Raw genomic sequence first — 23,008 nt, 5'->3', positions numbered from 1 at the left:
TGGCCCAAAAATTTGGCTCAATGCAAGAGACATACTGAGTGAAAAAGGATCAAAATTGCTTGATCATTTTATTATGAACCACTACAAGTTTTTTCACCCAGTTATCTTTGGTGCAATTGCAATTAGATTGTGTGTGCATGAATACTAGATTAATTAGAAATTGAAGGAGATGTCACACATTTTTGCAATCTAATTTTGGCATTGATGTCAGTACAAAACTCCATTGAGATGTCACACAAATTTACTGATGTTATTGTGTCCTTTCTAGTGGTTTGAGGTTTTAGATGAACTATTGGGACACTATTGGAAAGCCCTTAGCCTTTCCTTTAACTATAAATTTATGGTTTTTGGATCTATCATATAAGTCATAGCTTGTGCCAGCTATTCCTTACTTTTAGATCCTTAATTTAATTATTTTCTGTTCTAGTTTTCCATCATCCCTAGATTGTTAATTGCCTAGTTCTTGTATTTGTTTTTGTATTCATGTCAAGGTCATCATTGATTATACTGACATCTAGTATATAAATGATAAATTGGACAAGAGAACCTCGAGATACATCTATGGAGCTTGTTGTTCAACCATTATCTTAATTCCAACATTCCAGAACTATTGATTTTGGTCATTTATTCAACTTGGAAGGACTATATACACAACATGGTGCATAACAATTGCATGGCTTGTTCATAGAGAAGTATAGATATTGAAATTCTAGTTTACTACAACTTTAATTTGCCAAAGATTTCCTATACATGAAATTTGAAATTTTTAACCAAAGGCCACATTAAAATATCTAACAATGTTCCAATTAAATAGGTTGAAGTTGTGAAACACTGCACCAAATAGACTAGTTTTTTTTTTTACTAAAGCCACAAATAATCTTTACAATTTTGGGGGCCATATAGTTATAGTATAAGTTATTCATCACTTATTAGCCTTCTGTTGCTTCCTAGATATTGCTTTTGACTCTCAATTTTTATTTTATTTTTTATTTTACATCTTTTACTCAAATCACTATTGACCTAATGAAACCTACTATACTTTCAAACTCCATTTGCATAGCCACGGTGCTCATTAAGCCTTGTGTTGTAACATGATTTTAATGTTATGCCCTGTAAGGAGTTAATGCATGCCATGTGGAAACCTAAAAATTCAAGTCAATTTACTTGCTGAAAACTCTCTATGATTGTCATTTGCAATATCTATTTATTGGGCATTTGAATATAAGCTTCACACTCATTCTAATGTTTTTTCTATATTCCCCAGGTGTGGATTATGTGATATTACTGTTGTCCTCACGCTTAGCTACATATATTTTTATTTTGCATATTGTTCCCTAGCTGAGTTTGAAGCATAAAAATGAAATGTATTTTATTACATATTAGGAGAGGTTGTCTATTTCCCTATTGTACTTTGGTACAACTTCAATTCAAGTGGGCAAAAGTAATATTTGGCATCCAACAAATAGATGGTTACCATTTTCCTATATTTTGTTTTGCCTTATTTTTATATATAGACTCGTTGTTCAAGACATCAAGCAAGTGAAGATGCATTGTAGTTTTGTACAACTTCAATTCAAGTGGACAAAAGTAATATTTGGCATCTAGCAAATAGATGGTTGCCATTTTCCTATATTTTGTTTTGCCTTATTTTCATATATAGACTCATTGTTCAAGACATCAAGCAAGTGAAGATAGATTGTTTTGTAGTTGGAAGAGCAATGATATCTGCACTAAACAATAAAAAAATGAGACAAATGATTAGTAGTAGTTTCCATATTAGAAATTCATTTTAATAGTTCAATTCCATATATAAAATATAATGTGAACATGCATAGCTCAAGTGTTTGTTAAAAGATATCTCCATTGAATGTAATGGGGCATAAAGCTACCTCCATTTCCCCACCCTCCTCACGTTTCCCTACCTTTTTCTAAGAGGGTAGAATTTATGTCAATAAATGAATTTAGGATATGAATTTCAATTAAATTTACACTTTATTTATTTATTTTTAAATGGGTGTTTTCCTTGGTCTAAATTCAATTGTATTTTCATAAGGCTCTAGAATAAAGAATGTTAGGTCAATTTACATTTTTGTTTTAAAAATTCTTATGTGTACATTTCCATATCTCAATTTCACATAAGGTTATAGAAATGGAAATTCGTATTTATACATACCAAAGAACCCCAAATCCTCTTCAAGAGGTCTACTACATTGTTTACCAATCTATTGTTTGTGAATTAATGGTGACCAATAAGTGATAAGTTAAGACTTTTTCATAACAATGCTAATAAAAATTTCAAAATATGAAAGGAAAATTTTGATCCCAACCTTATGTTTTTGTTGTGGCTACAATAGTTTCTAGTTCATGTTAATGGTATTAGTCTTACCTTAATCTTATACACTAGCTTTATCCTTAGAATCTTTCTTCTGTTGTTTAATGTATGGTTGTGGATTTTGAACTAGGTTCTTACTATTTCTTGTTTGGAAGTTGATATTTGAAAGGAAGCTTTGTAACTTACGTTATGAACATCCATCAAAAGATAACTAAAAAGGGATGTTGTAGTTACAGGCATCTTAGTGGACATATATTGAAAAACATCCACAGTTAAATTGTGGAAGTATTATTAGCATTAGAATAATCTTCAAAAATATAATAGTGAAAAGATTTTTATCTTTAATTGTATGTACAATTATGGGAAGATTGATCATGATTGAATTATTGGGATAAAACTACTCTTTCTTCATCTTCCTACTCCACTTTCTCCTATGCTCCTCCCTAAGGCAAGGACTCAATCTGCATGCAGCTCTTGTTCTACTATTGTTTCATCCATATGTAATTTATTATAGAGCATGACTCAAATATTATGATTAAAATATTAAATAATTGTAGATCTGTCATTAAAATTAACTAAATGTTATAATACTTTAACTTTCAAGTTTTCTAAAATTTACCATATCATAAATCTAAATCAAATTAAGGTAAAAGCTTACAACACAACAATAAATTGTGAGCCCTTTATGTGGGGGGGTCTTGGATTCAACTCTACTTAAGATAAACAAATAATGATAATTAAGTACAATAATGTTAATATTTAATCTTGGCTTCAACCTCTTACCCATAGATTTGAAAAAGCTAAAAAAAAAAAAAAAAAATTATATCAAATTAATTCAGTTTTACTATTTATTACATGTATTAATGAAACAACTTAATTTTTTTTTTTATACGACGTTTAAATTGTTAATAAAAAATTATGAATGACTATATTTAAGCGTTGAGTCATTTCTCCTTACAATAGAGCTTATTTGAGTGGTCATTTGCCATAATATTTTTAACCCGATAGGGATTAAACAAAGTAACGAGGGAAGTTTGCAAATATGGCTTTTACCCGACCATGGCGACCTTTCTATTGAAATGTTTCTTTTTCTCGAGTTTGAATTTTAAAACGCAACGGCTAGATTCCTCTCCGCTCCTCTTTTGTCGTGTGGTGGTCCTTGAGGGATGCAGAGCCATCCATCTTCAACGGTTATCTAGCAGTGGAGTCGCCTTGAGAAAGCCCACTTTTTTTAGAACATTTAATTTGAGGCTTGAAGAATTGTTCGTCTTCGCTGACTGTAATTTTTGTGCACCGCTCCATTTCATGGTAAGGTTTTATTGGTTTCAAATGCTATATGCCCCATTTGCGAATGCTTTTATTTATACCATTTAAGACATTTTAGGGGTGTTTACAGTTTTATTGGCTCTGTGATTAAATTATTTATGATATACTGATTTCTTGCTATTCTTGCTATTGTCTTGAAGTGTGCAGGGAGTTTCAGATATGTCCTTTTAGGGGATATGTGTATCTTTGAATGAAGTGAAAATGGAGGCGAACCAGAGGTATTTAAATTTCTCTTCACCTTTTGGATTGATATTTTTCATCTATTTATAGAACAAATGATGCATGCAGCGTTTTTTTTCTCTTTTCCTTTCCTACTCTGTAATTTTCTAAAGGAAGGGATGGGAGACATTGCCAAGCTATTAGTTCATATATATTTTCAGATCTATGATTTATTTTGATTGATTCATAGATACAATTGATGTTGATATTGTGAAGGTCAACAGTCACGTCATTCTTCCCTTCAATAAGCGAGTCTCTTGGTTTCCAAAGACTCTTCATTTGTAATATTATTGGAGCCGTTTTTATATGCTACTCCTGCTCATTTTGTAACAATCTTTTTATATATATTAATCTAATACTCTGCAGTCTGGATGTAGCCACTATTCTGGTGAACCAGGATAAATTTGGTGTTGTGTATTTCTTTTTATTGCGTCTATTAAATTTCTTTGTTTTAAATCCTTTCAATTGGTATCAGAGGAAATTGGTGTTGAATTTTTCGAAAAGATGGAGGATTTGAAAATAGAGAAATTTACAGGCAAGAATTACAGCCTGTGGAAAGTGTAGATGCGCTCCTTGCTGGTTAAGCAAGACTTGGCTCTCGCAATCGAAGGAAAGTCTAAGAAACCGTCTACAACGACTGATGAAGATTGGGAAAAGATGGATGAGAAGGCCGATGGCATCCATTTTTCTCTCGCTAGCGAAAAATGTCTTGTTCAATGTCTCAAATGAGAAGTCAACGAAAGAAGTTTGGGACAAACTTCAGAATATGTATCAAATGGTGTCGGCTGCAAACAAAATCTTCATTATGAAGAAACTCTACAAACTAAAAATGAAGGAAGGGACTGCGATGTCCAATCATATAAATGATTTGAATACCCTACTATGTCAAGCAAGCTCGGTTGGTATGACTCAAGATGACGAATCCAAAGCCATCATCTTGTTATGTTCTTTACCTGACAATTGGGATCCCATAGTTACAGCTGTAAGTACTTCAAACTCTAAGAAGTCAAAGCTGGCCTACGATGAAGTTGTTGCCACTTTATTAAGTGAAGACATGAGAAGGAGTAACAAAGACTCCTCATCCGGTGATGCTCTCACTATGGTCAGCACTGAGAGAAGAGGAAGAAAAGCCATCATAGAGGAAATAATAATTACAAATAAAGAGTCTTTGGAAACCAAGAGACTCGCTTATTGGAGGGAAGAATGACGTGACTGTTGGCCTTCACAATATCAACAAACTCCCATCTGAAGGACAACCAATGCTGCAACTGATCACCCAATACCCTACTCAAAGAATGATCTATGAAGATCAAAGTCACCCAATCGTTCAAGGTCAAGAGGTAGGAATGGTGAATGCTGATTTTATGGTAAGCCTGGCCACACAAAGAGAAATTGTCGAGCTTACAAGAAAGCACAAGAAAATGTGAGAAACATGGAAGCAAATACAACCTATGAGAAAGATGAAAGTGCTTTAGTTCTTTCTACAAGTGACACAAAATCAGATTCTTGGGTGATAGATTTCGGAGCTTCTTTCCATGCTACTTCATGTATTGATTGTTTCACAAACTACCATGGTGGTCAATTTGGAGAGGTATTTCTTGTGTTTCAACAAATCCTACGAAATAGTTGGCAAAGGTGACATTTTGTTACCGCTAGAAGATGGAGGGCAATGGTTGTTAAAAGATGTTCGCCATGTTCCCAAATTAAAGCGAAATCTAATTTTTGTCAGTCAGCTCTTTGCACAAAGATATTATCCATTCTTATATCCAGATACTTGGAAAGTTACCAAAGGTTCAAGAATCATTTCCAAGGGAAACAGAGTTGGTAATCTTTATCTTCTTGAGAAGCCTACTAAAATAGGGGCTACTATGACAGTCATGGGCAGCAATGCAGCAATTTGGCATCAAAGATTAGGCCACATGAGCAAAAAAGGCCTTGAGATAATGCTCAAAAGGGATCAACTACCGGGTCTCCAATCAGCAAATTTAGAATTTTGTGAACATTGCCTTTATGGAAAGCAAAAGCGGGTCAGCTTCTTGAAAGATGGACATAATCTCAAAGAAAAACCATTGGAACTTGTACACTTGGATGTCTTTGGTCCGGTTGAGGTAAGCTCTTTAGGAGGTTCAAATTTTTTTGTTACGTTCCTTGATGACTGTACTAGGAAAATATGGATATACATGATGGCAAATAAATCTGAAGTTTTTTCTAAGTTTAAAGTTTTCAAAGCTCTTGTTGAAAACCAAAGGGGTCATAAGATCAAATGTTTAAAAATGGATAATGGAGGTGAGTTTTGTTCGCTGGAGTTCGACAATTATTGTGCAAATAATGGTATTCGTAGGGTGAAAGTTGTACCCTACACCCCTCAAGAAAATGGGGTAGCGAAAAGACTCAACAGGACAATAATGGAGAAAGCTCGGTGTATGCTTTCAAATGTAGGTTTGGGAAAAGAATTCTGGGCTGAGGCATGTAATACAGCTGTATATCTCATTAATCGGAGTCCCTCTTCAAGGTTGAACTTCGGAATTCCGGAAGAGGAATGGCAAGGTAGAAGAATTTCTTACTCTCATCTTAAAGTTTTTCGTTGTCAGGCTTTTGCACATGTGTCCAAAGAAAAGAGAAGCAAGCTAGATCCTAAATCCGAACCTTGCATATTTGTTGGATATGGAGAGGGTCAGTTTGGCTTCAGGCTTTGGAGTTTAACTCAAAAGAAGATCATTAGGAGCAAAGATGTCATCTTTAATGAGAAGGTGTTTCCTCATTCTAAAGACGAGACTCCTAATAGAGAATTCATTCCTTTACTCGATATGATGAGTAATGGCACACACTCTCAGCATGGCAATAACCAGTTGTTGTATCCAACAAATAACCTCTCTCCTACATCAGTTCTTGCTCCTGCCTCTGTCTCTTCCTCAGAGGATACATGGCATACGGATACATGGCATAATGAACAAGAAGATTCCCTCTTCAACTCGGGAAGTTATCACAATGAAAGTGCAAATTCAGAACAGTTCACTACCATAAATCAATCAGATGCTTGGCCTATATCTTCACAACCTCAGGTCTGTGAAACAGAGTACATTCACTGCCAAGGTAGTTGCAAAGGAATAAGGCACGATGGCAAATCACTGGAGGACACACGTGGGACTAAGCACTCCACCCACTGCAGCCGAGAAGACTCTGTTTTTGAGGGAAGCCAAGGGGAACAGTCACTTAATCAACAGTCCACCCATAGATGTTCATAGCCAATAGTGAATAGCACTGGCTATGAAGACTTTGCTATGTGTAACACCCGCTTTGGGCTCGGGCAAGTTAATTCACAGGAAACGTTAGAAGTCGCACAAGTAAGACCCCGTGGTGCTCCATCCACCAAGGTCAATTCGCAGGTTCCACAAGTTAATCTGCAAGTTGCACAAGCTAATCCGTGGATGCAATTTGCAGAAGTAAATCCGTAGGGGGCAATTAATCTGTAGTATCAAACACCCGCTTTGGGCACGGGCCATGGTATTTCCGCTAATTGGCTTGTGCCATACTCTGCTTCTCACTACAACACTACAGTGGGCATATATCAATCTTGACAGCAGTCTTCAGGGGATCTATCAAATTTACCTCCTTTGCAGAAACTCTCCCATCCAAGGGACTTTATTGGTGAGCAGCCAAACACAATTTGAATGGAACTCGATGATAGATTTTCACTCCCTCATGAGTCTGGGACGTCCAACATGGATGTAAGAAATATTAAAGGAAATACAGAGCTCACCAATTCAACTACTATCGATGACCAAAGTCCAATGCGCGAGTGTAGAAGGGGTATTCAAAATTTAAATCAACGAACTAGAGTAACTGGTTCTCCATTTGAATTAGTTCAAACAAAGAACGGAGAGCCACAATTAAGAAAGTCTACTAGAGAAAGGAGAATACCAGCCAAATATTCTGATTATGAATTATTGTACGCTAAAGAAGCAGAGCCTTCAATTCTAGTTTCAGAATTTTCAGAACCGTCTACATTCAAAGTAGCTCTCAAAGATGTCAATAGTGATAAATGAATCGAACCCGGGATTTGGTCTCTCTTCCACCTAATCGAAGACCACTTAGGAACAAGTGTATATATCGTGTGAAAGACGAAGCAGAAGGCAATAAACACTTCAAAGCCAGATTGGTGGTCAAGGGATTTGATCAAGAAAAAGGGATAGATTTCAATGAAATCTTCTCACCGGTTGTCAAGATGACAACTATCCAAACTGTTTTGGGATTAGTAGTATCGTGGGATCTTGAGTTAGAACAGCTTGATGTGAAAACTGCATTCCTACATGGTGATTTAGAAGAAGAACTTTACATGGAGTAGCCTCAAGGGTTCGTAAAGAAGGGACATGAACATCTTTATTGCAGATTGAATTGAAGCTTGTATGGCCTCAAACAAGCCCCAAGACAGTGGTATGTAAAATTTGATCGCTTCATGGCTGAGCATAATTCACAAGATGTGAATCAAACCCATGTGTCTACTTCAAGAAACTTTCGAGTGGTGAGTTTGTCATCCTTCTTCTTTATGTTGATAACATGTTAGTATCTAGCACAAACAAAAGAATAGTTAATGAGTTGAAGCAAAAATTGGCAAGCAAATTTGCAATGATAGACTTAGGGGCAGCTAAAAAGATTCTTGGCATGACAATCACAAGGGATAGGAAAAAGAGGGAAATCACTTTGTCTCAAAAACAATACATTGACAAAGTTGTTGAAAGATTTGGAATGGCTGATGCAAAAGTAACTCCTATTCCTCTTGCTGGTCATTTTCGATTAAGTTCTGAATTATGTCCTAAAACACAAGAAGAAAAAGAATTTATGGAGAAAATTTCCTACAAATCAGCCATTGGTAGCATTATGTATGCTATGGTTTCTACTCACCCCGACATTGCTCATGCAGTGGGAGTTGTGAGCAGGTTCATGAGCAATCCCGGAAAAGCTCATTGATAAGCCATCAAATGGATACTAAGGTATCTAAAAGGTACTTTAGATTATGTTTTATGTATTGGCGAAAACAAAGTTCAACTACAAGGTTACACTAATTCTGATCTTGCTGGAGACTTGGACAAACGAAGGTCTACCACAGGTTACACCTTCATATTTGCTGGAGCTGCGATCAGTTGGGCTTCACGGTTGCAACATTGCATTGCTCTTTCTTCAGCTGAAGCTGAATACTTAGCTCTTTTCGAAGGTGCAAGGGAAATGATTTGGCTTTAGCAGTTACTTGGTGACTTGAAAGTTCATCAAAATGAATATAATTTGTTTTGTGACAGCCATAGTGCGATCTTCATGGCACATAATAAGTCATCACAATGTCGCTCCAAGCATGTTGATGCACATGCTCACTTTGTTCATCATGCAGTCAAAGAGGGCAAGCTGAATGTTGTCAAGATTGACACCGAGATCAATCCGGCTGATATATTCACAAAGGTTGTTGTCAAAGAGAAGTTAGAATGTGCTAGAACTTCTCTTGGGCTTGTGAAGAAAAGATAGATCATTCTTTGAGCAGGGTATTGGGTGATCAGTTGCAGCATTGGTTGTCCTTCAGGTGGGAGTTTGTTGATATTGTGAAGGCCAACAGTCACATCATTCTTCCCTCCAATAAGCGAGTCTCTTGGTTTCCAAAGACTCTTCATTTGTAATATTATTGGAGCCCTTTTTATACGCTGCTCCTGCTCATTTTGTAACAATTTTTTTATATATATATTAATCTAATACTCTGCAGTCTGGACATAGCCACTATTGTGGTGAACCAGGATAAATCTGGTGTTGTGTATTTCTTCTTATTGTGTCTATTAAATTTCTTTGTTTTAAATCCTTTCAATTGAAGGGTTTAGTTGACTACTGATTGGAAATAAATCATTAGCACTGTAGAGTTTTGGTTCTGTTATAATTAGATGCTCATACTATAACTTTAGATAATATGAATTTAGCGGATTTGCTAGCCACCTAGAAGAAAATGCTGGTTTGTATGGGTGATTTAGAACGAGTGGGCGAGAACAGAGAAAAATTTATGTGGATAGGACTTAGGAAAGTCTTTTTCCTTATCTTTTAAGGATCCTTTTGCTCATTAGGAAGTTTTCCTGCTCTTTGTGCTCTGGAATTGTGCAGTCTATGTTTATGGAATTTTATCTTTAGGGCACTTCTGGGTTAATATCATAGAGGCCATTAAAAGGAAGGAACTGCACATCTGAAACATATTAAGCATTTTAGCTTCACAAAACGTCAAATCAAATATCAGAAAACTACTTTTGTGTTGAAATAAATGAAAGCTGAATAAAAGCAACTGACCCAAAGGAAGCATCCTAGTCTTATTACGTGCCAACTTATTTTAATTGTGGAGGCCAGGAAGGAGATTGGGCATTCTCTCCATTTGTCTTTATTATTATGGTATAGAACTATTATGTCATCCCCTCTCAATCGAAAGAACTTGAGAAGAAAATAGAGATTCAAACAAAAATACCTATTGGGTTTCTAGGTCTCAAAAGGCCCTACAAGCTTTAATATTTTTCTTTGAGCTATTCATAACTTCAAATTTATGATTTTCTTTTCCTTTTCAAAATCTAGAAATCTAATATTAGAAAGGATTCCTATAAACATTGTGATAGTTTTTTTCTATAATTCAATTAACTTTATCATAAATGGACTAAATTCAATAAGAGCTGCAGGGCAGCCACGTTCCTTTCAAAGATTGGAAACATAGTTTTGGTTTTGTTTCATTTGCTTTTAGAAAAGTAAAGGAAAAATAATTAATCAATTTCAAGTACTTCGATTGGGAAAGCCCGTCATATATTTCACCACAAGTCAAGTCATTCAGTTTTGTTGATAAGTAAAAGAATATTGGGATAACAAGAATAATCATGACAAAATTATTGACCATCTCCCAAAAACATGTACTGCAGGTTCTATGTACCAGCATCAATGCAAACAATTATCAAACATCAAATTAACCTTTATAAAGATTAAGAACCATAGTCAATGTGTTGAGAGTATGGTATACTTATTTAGCTTATAGACATAGACTTGCACTTGAGACATACTCAAGATGCTAGCACTGACAATAGAACCTCATCCATAGTAAAGGCCATCACATAAGTAACGTCTCATTTCATACTATAAGATGTCCTGATGTAAGACTAGATTGATCTGCTTAGGTAAATAGATGATATATTGATGTTAGTAAGATAGCCGAGACTAATCTCCAAAGTGCAGAGTATTTGATTTAACTTCAAATCTGGTATAAGTCTGAAGTATGATTTTTGCAAAGATAGAACTATTTATGTTTTCAATGGTTCTTATCTCTTGAAGTTTGTCCATATATATAGCCCTACCTAGCCCTACCAATGGCCATACCAAGGACGGTCATGTCCTTTCAGTCTGAAGAGGCACATGATTAAATTATGATTGTTTCCAAAAGCCCCGATCCTAATCGTGTGATTATAATTTACCAATTAAACATTAAAACGCCAAACTTACTTAGGTGTTGTTTGGATAAACAAATCATTATGTTAGTGAGATAGTAGAGATTAATCTCCAAAGTGCAGAGTATTTGATTTTACTTTAAATCTGGTATAAGTCTGAAGTATGATTCAATGGTTCTGATCTCTTAAGGTTTGTCTATATACATAGCCCTACTTAGCCCTACCAATGGCCATACCAAGGACAGTCATGTCCTTTCAGTCTGAGGAGACACTGATTAAATTATGATTGTTTCCAAAAGCCCCAATCCTAATCGTGTGATTATAATTTACAGTTTAAACATTAAAACACCAAACTTAGTTAGGTGTTGTTTGGATAAACAAATCATCACTGATCTGCATTAAATAATGATCATAGACTCGATCAATGCTTAATCTATTTGGCAAGGTACTAATACTTGATTTCAAGAGATAATGTACAGATATCATACTTAGCATGGTATGCGTAGTCAGGTCGAATTCGCTGATGGTAAGGATAATAATTATATATATGTGTGTATGTATATGAACTGGTATACATGCATGCACACACAGTTACTGACCGATGCTACTATATTGCATTTGATGTTGACACTAATTAAATTTATATTGGAATTATTTACAAATCTTGTGCTTATTCAAGCAACAACATGAGACTTACTATCTTATTCAAGCTCCAATACAACCAATAGAAGACCAAGAGTCACAATTTAGAATTCCACAAAGATGTCCCTCTTGGGATTTGAACCAGGGTCTCCACAATGAAAACTCATTGCTTCAACCAAGCTAAACCCCTTAGACAACTAAATTGAAATTTCTCATCCTAAAAATAGCTTCTATTTCAAGTTGACAGAAAATAATAATTTCAAGATCACAAATAAAAAATATAGAAATTGTTTCAAAAAGAATAATATAGAAAATGTTTCTAAAAATGATTATTGGGGGAGATTCAAGAAACACAAATAATTTAATTGCTGTTGTAATGTTACAGCTTTTAAAAAAACTAAATTAAATGAAATGAAACATCCCAAGTTGTACCAAAAAACTATTTCTAGAAAATGTAATGTAAGCATTTCTAACTTTGACCATCTTTTAGGAGAGACAAGAAAACACTATGCAATAATGTAGAATGGAAATCGTTGATGTACTGAGATTAGAGATAATATCCCTTGTGTTCACAGCCGATGCGTGCCATATCAATCAAACCTCCACACACTATACAAGAAATCAACGTAAGAAAAAAATTATGCCATATTAATCAAACCTCCACACACTACAACAAGGAATCAACATAAGAAAAAATTCAGTACTAATCAATAATAGTATAAAATCATTTACAAGGAGGTGCAGTTTGAACTAACCACCTCATACAAACATTGAATCAGCATTGACAATTCTTCTTGAAGTATCTGGAGTCTGCTTGTTTCATCTTTACCAGGCTACTATTCTATTCACTTGGCAATCTGTTGGGCAGTTTCAAAGGCTATGGAGAAGATATAAGTTTGATTTGTCCTGTTCTATTCATTTTGTCAATAAGAATGCTTAAAACAAATCAGGAGCTTGGACATGAGAGCAAATGAACGGGTGTGAGTTGTCGGACTATCAGAATGGGTGGGAAGTCTCCGAAAGTATGGAATTGGACGAAAAGATTATGAAACCTGTCTAGATAGTGGGATTTGTCTAGAACGTTAAACTGGCCTAAATATAGAAATTGGTCCCTAGTGAGTATAAACAGGCATTGCCATTTACATTAACTTCATCAGATACATCAAACCTTTTTTCATTTAAGTTATACTTTATCTTGGAACATTCCATCCCATTACTATGGAGTGTACCTGACCGACTGGGCTCCCTCAAAATGCAGAACGTAAAGGTCTTGTTTATCCCCGGTTCTACCCTTCCCAGCCGTGAAAAGTCATTGCGTATTTGGAAAAGCTTATTTTCCATCTGAATCTTTCATGACTTTCTTCCACCCACTTCCATAAACATTCACTGTGAAAGTTGAGTGATTTCTTAAAAGCATTTCTGTTCTGTTCTGGGTAGGGTTAAGACCCTACATGTTGACATGATAGAATGACCAATATGGGAAGGTTAACTTGGGAAAATAATGGTCATTGGAAAAAATATTTGTGTTACGTTAATGGTTATTAGGCCATTGATATAGTTATTGAAGCTGTTAGGATGATACACAAATAACTTGGCACTCATTTCTCGTGTAGATCGCGTTTTGAAGGGGATAAGATAACATTAAGCATTAGTGCGTGTTATTTATGGATTAGCTGTGAAATATTCATTCTCAAATCATCGCGGACTGATTGTTATTGCATTGAAGATGTCAGTTTCATCAGTTCAAGGTAATATGCAATGTGCTAGAAAGTCAGATTTTTAAGATTAGAGGCCGTTTACCCAATTCTTATTACACCATTTCAGAATTTCTAAAATTCTTAACAAACTCAGGAACAATTTCAGAATTTCTTTATATGTCTAATTGAACATCTGTTAGTTACTTCGCTTAACATAGAAGCACAATTCTGTTCACCGCTCTTAGATAACTCTTGAAGCACAATTCTTGAATTCTGTTTAACAATACTTCGTAAGTTTCTTTTCTCAAAGGGAATGACACGAACAACCAAATATTCTTGTGATGCTGTCCTGCTACTTTCAGCTATGATGAGCTTTTCAAAGTCATTTGTGATACGATGTTATAAAGGGTTCCCACTCAATGAAAGTGGAACTCTTCAAACAACCTAGAAGATATATTTTAAGAAAAATAAAACGAGGATATATTTGTCAAGTGGAATACTATGTACTAATGAACACATTTAGCCTTGTCTAGTACAGATAGTCCCAAACCCTCTTTGAATTTAAGAATAAGACTGTCTACTACTGCATGTAAGGCATCAGAGCAGAGACTCAATCCAAAGTTTGAAGTCAAATTCAAATCACTCGCTTCTCTGGCTTTCAAAGAATTATGTTCAATCTGTTTTTTGATACTGTCTACATAAAGCATACCTTCCTGTATCTTTTGAAGGCATATGTATGCAACAGTATTGCAAATTTCATCTTGATGAAGTTTCTTCTCCCAAGAGTACTCACAGAATAAAAAGTACAGAACCTGATCAACCTTTTGTAATTTTCCCTTCCTGAAAAATAAGAACAAAATTACTTAAATAATCAAACATCATCACATGGAAGAGATTGAATTTGCAGGTTTCTATAAGGCAACTCCATTGGAAATCCAAACTAATGACGAGGCACTCAATATTTTGAATTTTAAACGCAGGTCAAAGGCTGATATTTGTATTTGAACATAACCAACATTTACAGATCTTGACTTTCAATGCACTCATATTCTTGAAACTCATGCTTATACCAAAGAAATACTAGTCAGATGAAATTCAAGCTGAATGAATGACTCATATGAGTATCAACTAAACACACAATGAATAATAGTGAACTGGAATTCTAGACGAATGTCGTTCAATCATCATACTCAATAAGCACTATGTTTCCTCAAAGAAACATTTGTAGAGGGGAAGACGCCCTGCAAATATCAGATGCACAACATCAGTACCCATAAAACAAAACGTATCAAATCAGCTGCAAATACAAGAGAGAATCAACAAAAATAAAATGATTGTCACTAATTTGAATTTTAAAGGAAAGATGATATAAGTGTATGCATGAATATGCGGCTTTTGCTAACACACACACTTCAACACGGTCTTTGTATGCGGATTCATCCCGGAATGAACATTGGATTGTTCATCCGAAAATCAGCTTGCAAAGCGACCTGTTGCCTTCTATCTAAAGAGAATTGCTTGTCAGATATCCTCAGATCCGAGGTGTTTAAGCAACCAGACCCTGTAAGAACGAAGGATTTGAAATGAAATTAATCTATATGATTATGCAGATTAATCTAGAATGGAGTATGCACGTTTAATTTAAGAACATGTAAAAGAAATTATACTAAATGTATGCATATTAAATCTAGATGAGAATTAAGCTAGAAAATGAATATGAAAGTAGGGAGCTCAAATGAATGCACAATCCAGTAGCAATTCGATGCAAATTCTCATTCAACCTCCTTCAAAATGAAGAGATGAGGGTCTCTTAAATAAACTTTCCTGAAATCCATCAACGGTTAGGATTAAAGGTGAAGTTCAGTCATAAAGGGAGATTCTCAAATTAAAGGGAGTTAACTGATTTAATTTGAGTAGAAAAAAGAGTTAACTCATTTAACTCATTTTTGATCAATAGTGAACTAGAAATTTTCTTTTTTGAACTGAAGAGAGATTTTGGTGAGATATTTAATTTAATAAAATGAGATATGCTCTCATAATTACCTTTTCTATTTAATTAAATAATCTTTTAATTAATTAGAGACACTTTTCTTATTTAATTAAATAACTTCATTTAATTAATTAGGAATGGCTTCCTATTTAATTAAATAACTTTGTTTAATTAATTAGAAGTAAGTACTCCATTTAATTAAATAATTTTGTTTAATTAATTGGAAATACCTTTTCCATTTAATTAAATAATTACATTTAATTAATCAAGATAGACGTATTTATTAAATTAAATAAATTTAATTTCATAGTACATTAGCCTTAGGATATAATTTAATTTAATTAAAGTATAAATACTTAATAATTAAATTATAATTAAATCAAGTAAGTTTAATGCGACTAATATGAGTACGTACTATAGAAATTAAATAAGAAATATGATGAATGCAGATTAGGGTTTTCTGCATCTGACAATTAAGTCAAGTAGCGAATAGCAAAATGAGAATTGCCTATTAGAATAGGACTTAGAAATTATCAGAAATAGACTAGAATTGGTATAATGGCAATGAGCCAATTTTGGGGTATTACATTTTGCCCCTCTTTGAATGAATGTGCGAGCATCACGTTCAATTCAAAGATAATTAGAAAGCATGATGCAAACATGAGATTGGTTTCGAAGGTGATGACACGGAGACCAATTGATAAGCTCTTAAGGACTATCTCTAGAACAGAACTTAATCCTAAGGGATCCAAGCAGAGCACTTAGTTACCTAAGATTGATAGCATTTAAAAGATTGTCTTCAGAACAGAGCGTAATCTTTAAGGATCTACACAGAACGTCTAGATACCTGAAATTGATAGCATTTAGAAGATTATCTCCATAACAGAGTTTAATCTTCAAGGATCCAGATAGAACACCTAAATACCTAAGATTGAAAGCATTTAGAAGACTATTTCCAGAACAGAGCTTAATCTTCAAGGATCTAGATAGAACACCTAGATACCTAAGATCAATACAAGATAACAAGGTCCAATCATGAGTCATAGAATCATCCCCAGAACGAGGTTTGATTCTCAGGAGTCGGGGTTTAGACTGTCCCAATACCTGTCCATCAAACTCTGAGAAGAGTTGTTATAAGGTTGATCAATTGATGAAAATATAAGATAGATGGCAAAGATGCGAGATAGAAGGGAACAAGATGCCCCAAGTGATGAGATGCCCCAAGTGATGAGGACATAAGATGGGAACCAGATGCCCCAACCAATAGGTATTTAATGATGTTAATCATTCTGCCCCCTTGGGAGCAAAATCAAAAGATGACACACCATAAATAGATGTGAAGCAATATAGCAATAGATACAGAAAAAATTTGAGATTCAACAAAATGTAGAAGAGATCAAAATGATTTGAACAATAAAGAAGAGATCAGAACGATCAGAAGAAATATGAAGGGATCAGAATGATTTGAAGAAATATGAAGAGATCAGAATGACCAGAAGAAATATGAAGAGATCAGAACGATCTGAAGAAATATGAAGAGATCAGAATGATTTGAAGAAATATGAAGCGATCAGAACGAGTTGAAGAAATATGAAGAGATCGAAATGATCTGAAGAAATATGAAGAGATCAGAATGATCAGAAGAAATATAAAGAGATCAAAATGATCTAAAAAAATATGAAGAGATCAGAATGATCTGAAGAAATATGAAGAGATCAGAATGATTAGAAGAAATATAAAGAGATCATAATGATCTGAAGAAATATGAAGAGATCAGAACGATCAGAAGAAATATGAAGAGATCAGAGTGATCTCAAGAAATATGAAGAGATCAGAGTGATCTCAAGAAATATGAAGAGATCAGAATGATCTCAAGAAATATGAAGAGATCAGAATGATCTCAAGGTCCAAAAGACCAAGTTTGTGTTGAAAAGATTTCAAGAATCGCAAAGTATTAGAAAAATTTGGATTACACAAAAAAAAATTTAATGCATTTTTGAGCCACTTAAGTGTGTCAGATTTAGAATTTGATCTCGAAAAAAATGGGTTCAAAGAAACCAAAGTAGCCAAGAGGGTTATTAATCAATCAATTGTGCAGTTCATGAATGAATTTGATTCTTTGAAGAGATCAACAATCCCTCATCAGAGAAGGTAAAAGTAGATTTGCAATTGAATCGCATGCTTATGCAAGTGAAGTATGCAATGCAAGACTATGCTAAATGCAACCCTAGGTCTGGTTACCCAGCCTCGATATTTAATTATCACCGAATATAGAACAAAGCTCGTAGGTCATACAATTCTCACTAACATTGCGATCATGGAAATATGAATATAACATACATTATTAGTTTGTCGAGATTAAATGTAAGCATTCGAGGCACAAGAAGCCAGACTGACTAGAACATTTGTCCCTTTTAATGTAGCAAGTTAACATAAGCATCAAAGCATAGACACTAGGATGACCTGACTGTTGCTTGCATGACAGGCACACCAAACACATGGGAGATTCCTCTTATGCTAAGTATTTAGTATTCATTATGTCTGCAATGACCCTTGCGCTCGTAACCTGAGATAGAAGTGTGCTAGATATACTCGCAGTGACTCGTACGTTCACTTAGCAGGACGAGTATTAGTATTTATTGTAGCATGAAGAGTTTACTCCAACAAACAAGGAGAACAACCAATGTCATTGACGTATCTGTATAAAAGGAGTCGAGGTACACACGGCCATCCAATACGAGATAGAGGCTCTTATAGTGGACACCCCTCTTATAGGAATATATCAACTTATTGAAACTAAACCACAAATAGAAAGCAAAGAAAAGATCATGCCCCCAGTCATTACTTCTCTAGTCGAAGATGACATCATCAAGTTGCTCGAGGAGATATGATAAAGCAAAAACAAAGCAAACAAAAGAAAAGCTCAGCATATCCAAAGAAGTATATCATTTTTTTGAGTTCAATATTTTCGAGATTGATGTCAAGTGTTAATGTCCAGAACAAGTTTGAAAAAAATCTCATCAATAGGGTGATGACAGTAGGTAAATGTAGTCAAAACTACTGGTGATTGATTTCAAAGAGGAATCTTCACGATAAAGAATCTAAAGAGAACTAAGCGACAGTAGACAAACACAACTAGGATGACTGGTGACTGACACAAAAGAGATCTTCCAGAAAGGAATCTTGAGACATGACCTGAGCAATAGTAGGTGAACATAGCTGAAAAAACTGGTGACCATTGCGAAAGAGATTCTATGAGGAGAATCTCGAAAAGAGAGTGTCACTGGTGACAGTAGGCAGATGCAGTGAGGATCACTGGTGACTGTCGCAAAGGAGATTCTATGAGGAGAATCTCAAAAAGAGAGTGACACTGGCGATAGTAGGCAGACGCAGTCAGAATGACTAGTGACTGTCACGAAGGAGATTCTATGAGGAGAATCTCAAAAAGAGTGACACTAAGGGGGAATGCCCTCGTGTTATGACAAACTCAATCCATGGATACATGAGCAGGAAAAGTAAGAAAGTGAAAGCATGAAAGCGACTGTACAGAATAGCTAGAAGATATGCTGCAAGATGAGACATTGGGAACAAGAGGTGCTTGTTTACCAGGTTTTCACCTTCTTGGCAAGTTTTCTCTTTTTTTGCTACCATGATGCCTGTTTCCAAGTTTTCATCAATGGCACTATTTTTGTTTTTCAATTTTTTTTGTATTTTTCTTTTTTTGATTTTTTTTGTATTTTTGATTTTTTACTTTTTTTTTTATGTTACCAAGGTGCCTATTGCTAGGTTTTCACGAGGGTAACAATTTTTTTTCAGGACTTTTTCTGATTTTTAGATTTTTTTCAGAGATTACTAGCTCTCAAGAAGGATCACTTTGATTTTGTTCCAGTGTCTAGCAAGGTGCACGATGAGATGTAGTAGCAAGCGAGTGGATAAGTAGAGATGGAAAGGCAAGGAGTATGAAGCGGTGAATGTTACCTTCAAGGAAAGTCTTCACAAGATTACCCAAGCTAGGGAAAATGATATACCAATATAAGCTCATGGTGTAATGAAGGGTGTCACGTAAGTAATCCAAGAAAGTGACCATGTCAAGAGAGTGCCAAGAACTGAGTTTTCTTCTTTCTTTCATTGATCAAGACCAAAGGGTTAACTGAATAGGATAGCAAAGTTTGTTATGGAGGTTATGCGTGAGTGACTTAAGATGAGGACATTTGAAGGATAAGAAAGACCATGATAAGATGTCATGGATGGAAAAATTACGCATGACACCTGTTTACCAGGTTTTCATCATGGTACTTGTCCAAGGCGCCACAAGAAGTGGTTTTCACCATAGGACAGATTTATTTTTCTTTACTTTTGCTACCAAGGTGCCTATTTTGAAGTTTTCACCAAGGCACATTTTTTTTTTTTTTTTTTTGGATTTTTAGAGTTTTTGGAAAGAATTCAAGCCTTTCTCAAGTTATATAGCATGCCTATAAGAAACATAAGTTATGATAAGTCAAGGCCATAGCAAGGTACACTCAAAGATGCTGATAAGGTAATGGAAGGGAGATAGGAAAATGAGAGGTAGATGGAGGATAAGGTTGTTGGTTTTGAAAGACTAAAACAAGCAAGGATGGAAAGTAGGCATAAGATTTAGACGATCTCATGAGGGTGGATGAGATATTAGGCAAGATCAACGTTGACACACACCTTGAAGGGTAGTGGAATGATGGAGGAAATATGGATGAAATAGATTGAGGTCTAGATATATGAGGTAGAAAAGTCATTTTGGAGAAGGGTGGAGTAGAAGGTTTTGAAACCTTTTTAGGAAGATGTTGGGAAGAAGATGGAGTGGAAGCCTTTGGAAGCTTGAATGTCAACTTTGATTTGTTTTCAATATTCAAGTCTTTCAAAAGAGACTTGGGAATCCATATAGCTTTTGATTTTTCATTAGATGCTTTGGAATGCATTTCTTCAATAACAGATTTAAGAACCCATACTTTCTTTGGTTGAGCTCTTTGAATAGTGGACCTTTGTGGTCTCTTTTGTGTATTTTCCTTCTTAACATTCACATGTCGATTATAGGAGACATAGTGAACTTTTGAGGATGGATTCATGCACTTGTGTTTGAGTTGATCAACCAAATTTCTTCCAAAGGACTTGGGACTTGTGGATGAATGAGGCCAATGTGACTGGTTTAGATGGAAAGGTGAATGTGAAGAGTTCAAGTATGTGTATCTTTGTTGATCTTGGGGTAGGGTACAAGGAACGTGTAATGGGCTAAGAGTGGAAGTAGGAGATAGAGGAACATAAGGTCCCAATATGGATGGAAGACTTGAAGGATTTAGCTTAGATGGATAGGGACCAAGGATAGATTTAGAAGATGTGAATGGACCATGAGTATGGATATCAGCATCTTTAGAGTGAGCAATATGACCAAAGCCATCAATAGATTTATGAGTAACTGTTATAGGAGCAATACCTTTGACAGGAGTATTTAAAGCTTGAGCATAGTTTGAAAGTGAATGTAGTGAGGTAGAATAAGAGAGTGAGGGAACACTTTTCTCTTCAAAAGAAATTTTGGGTAACATAGGAAAAGTATCCTTCTCTTGGTCTTTTATAATCTCCTTAAGGATGGTGGAAGGAATATCTTGATCTTGCTTAGTAGAGGTGCATGACATGGGAGATGGAGGACTATGTGGCTCTTGAGATGGAGGCACGAGATCTTGGAAGATTTGAAAGGGGATGAATGAATCTTGGTCTTGATCAACACTTGTTTCTTCATCATTTAAGTGGTCCTCTTGACATGAAACCAAATCCAAGTATGAGGGAGTATTTGAATCTGTATTCGAATATATTTCTAGAGTCTCCATAACAGGCTCTTGAAGGGACAATGGAGGAATAGTTGGATTGGGGATAATAGGAGGAGCAACACATGGAGGTTTTGGATCTTTGCTTTGTGTAGTATGGGAGAGGTTTGCAGCTAAGTCAAGATTAGCTTGAGTTTCCTTTAGAGGCGGCCTTTGAGGGTACACATAGTCAATTGGGGGAGTAGTGAGTTCTTTTGGTGAATATGTGTTGGAAAGATTGGACAATTTAGAAGGTGGATGTATGTTGGAGGAAGTAGAAGTTGGGTTTGAAGCGTTACTAGACATGGTTTCATGATGTTGATCCTTTTAAGAGTAGAATCTTTAGTAGCTGAGAGCTTAGATTTTTGAATTATGCCTTTGTCAAAGAGATCTTGGATCTTGTTTTTCAACTCCTTACAATGTGAAGTTTTATGTAAATTATGTCTATGATAGGCACAATAGTTACTCATAAAGGAAACTTTCGCCAAAGTGACCTTAGGTAAAATAATGATTTTCTTTTGAAGAAGTTCTTCCAAGGTTAATTCATAAGATTTTCCCAAAGGTGTGAAATCACGCTTTGGTTTAGATTCCCAAATTTTTTCTTCAAAGATATTTCTAGATTTCTTGGGTGTTTCAGAAGTGTTCTCAGATATCTTGGATTCAAAATCACAAAAATTTGATTTTTGGTTATCATAGGAGGAAGGGAAAATTTCTCTCAAGGAGAATTTGTTTGATGATGTGTTTTCCTCTTCTTTTAGTCTTTGGAGTTGAGCATTCATTGATTGGATTTGTTGCTTCATGTTTGCAATAAGAATCCCTTCTTCCTCACTAGGAATATTGGATTTAGCACATTTATTTTTAGCCATTTTGATGTACTATGTTTCAAGTAGTGACGGCCAAGTTTTAGAACATAAGTCAAGTTGCCATAGTCATAGACAATGACAAAAAGCAAATGCTTAGACAAGGACCACACTAGAACGTAGTCTCAGAAAAGCAAGATAAGAGTGCAGTATACTAAGGTATGAATAGTCTGATTTGAAGGCTAGAATAGCCAAAGATTATGACTATCATGACACGGAGTACAACAAGCACTAAAGGACAATAGCAAGATAACTGAGAGACAAGACTAGTTAAAGTCTGGATCACAAGTCATTAGCTAAGTAGGATGTCATTGTTTGAGGAATGTTTGCAGATAGAAAGTGACAAATGAACGTAGAAAAGGGTAGTGTGTAGATCGCAGATAGATAAATCAAACCAAAAGTGGAAATGCTGACACAAGATTTCGTGTGAAAAACCTTTACAGGCCGCGCGAAGAAGTTTCACAGACTGCGTGAAGAAGTTTTATGGCTCGTGCGAAAGTTAGTAACAGTATTTAATTTCACGCAAAAAAGATCTCAAGTCACACGAAGACTCATGACAAAATTTTAATTTCGCGCAAGGAAAAAATGATTTTGCGCGAGGACCAAATGATTCCACGTGAGACTGAAAAAGTTTTCACATGAGAAAGCAGATCAGTTTCAGAACAACGA

General features: G+C 35.2%; 1 long non-coding RNA gene across 1 annotated transcript in view; it reads left to right on the top strand.

The window, feature by feature from the left end:
- Positions 1 to 3,518: 3,518 nt before the first annotated feature.
- Positions 3,519 to 23,008, top strand: part of LOC149558179 (uncharacterized) — a 52,445-nt gene continuing 32,955 nt past the window's right edge. Inside the window, exons 1-2 of the long non-coding RNA XR_016352442.1 lie at positions 3,519 to 3,640; positions 3,799 to 3,876. This is a non-coding gene — a long non-coding RNA (uncharacterized LOC149558179). The remainder of the gene's footprint in view (positions 3,641 to 3,798; positions 3,877 to 23,008) is intronic.

Source organism: Cupressus sempervirens, chromosome 5, assembly GCF_028749045.1.
Source record: "Cupressus sempervirens isolate cs-2001-9-10 chromosome 5, ASM2874904v1, whole genome shotgun sequence".
Classification (NCBI taxonomy): Eukaryota; Viridiplantae; Streptophyta; class Pinopsida; order Cupressales; family Cupressaceae; genus Cupressus; species Cupressus sempervirens.
The sequence above is the reverse complement of the archived record's forward strand: the minus strand, read 5'-3'. Positions and strand labels throughout refer to the sequence as shown.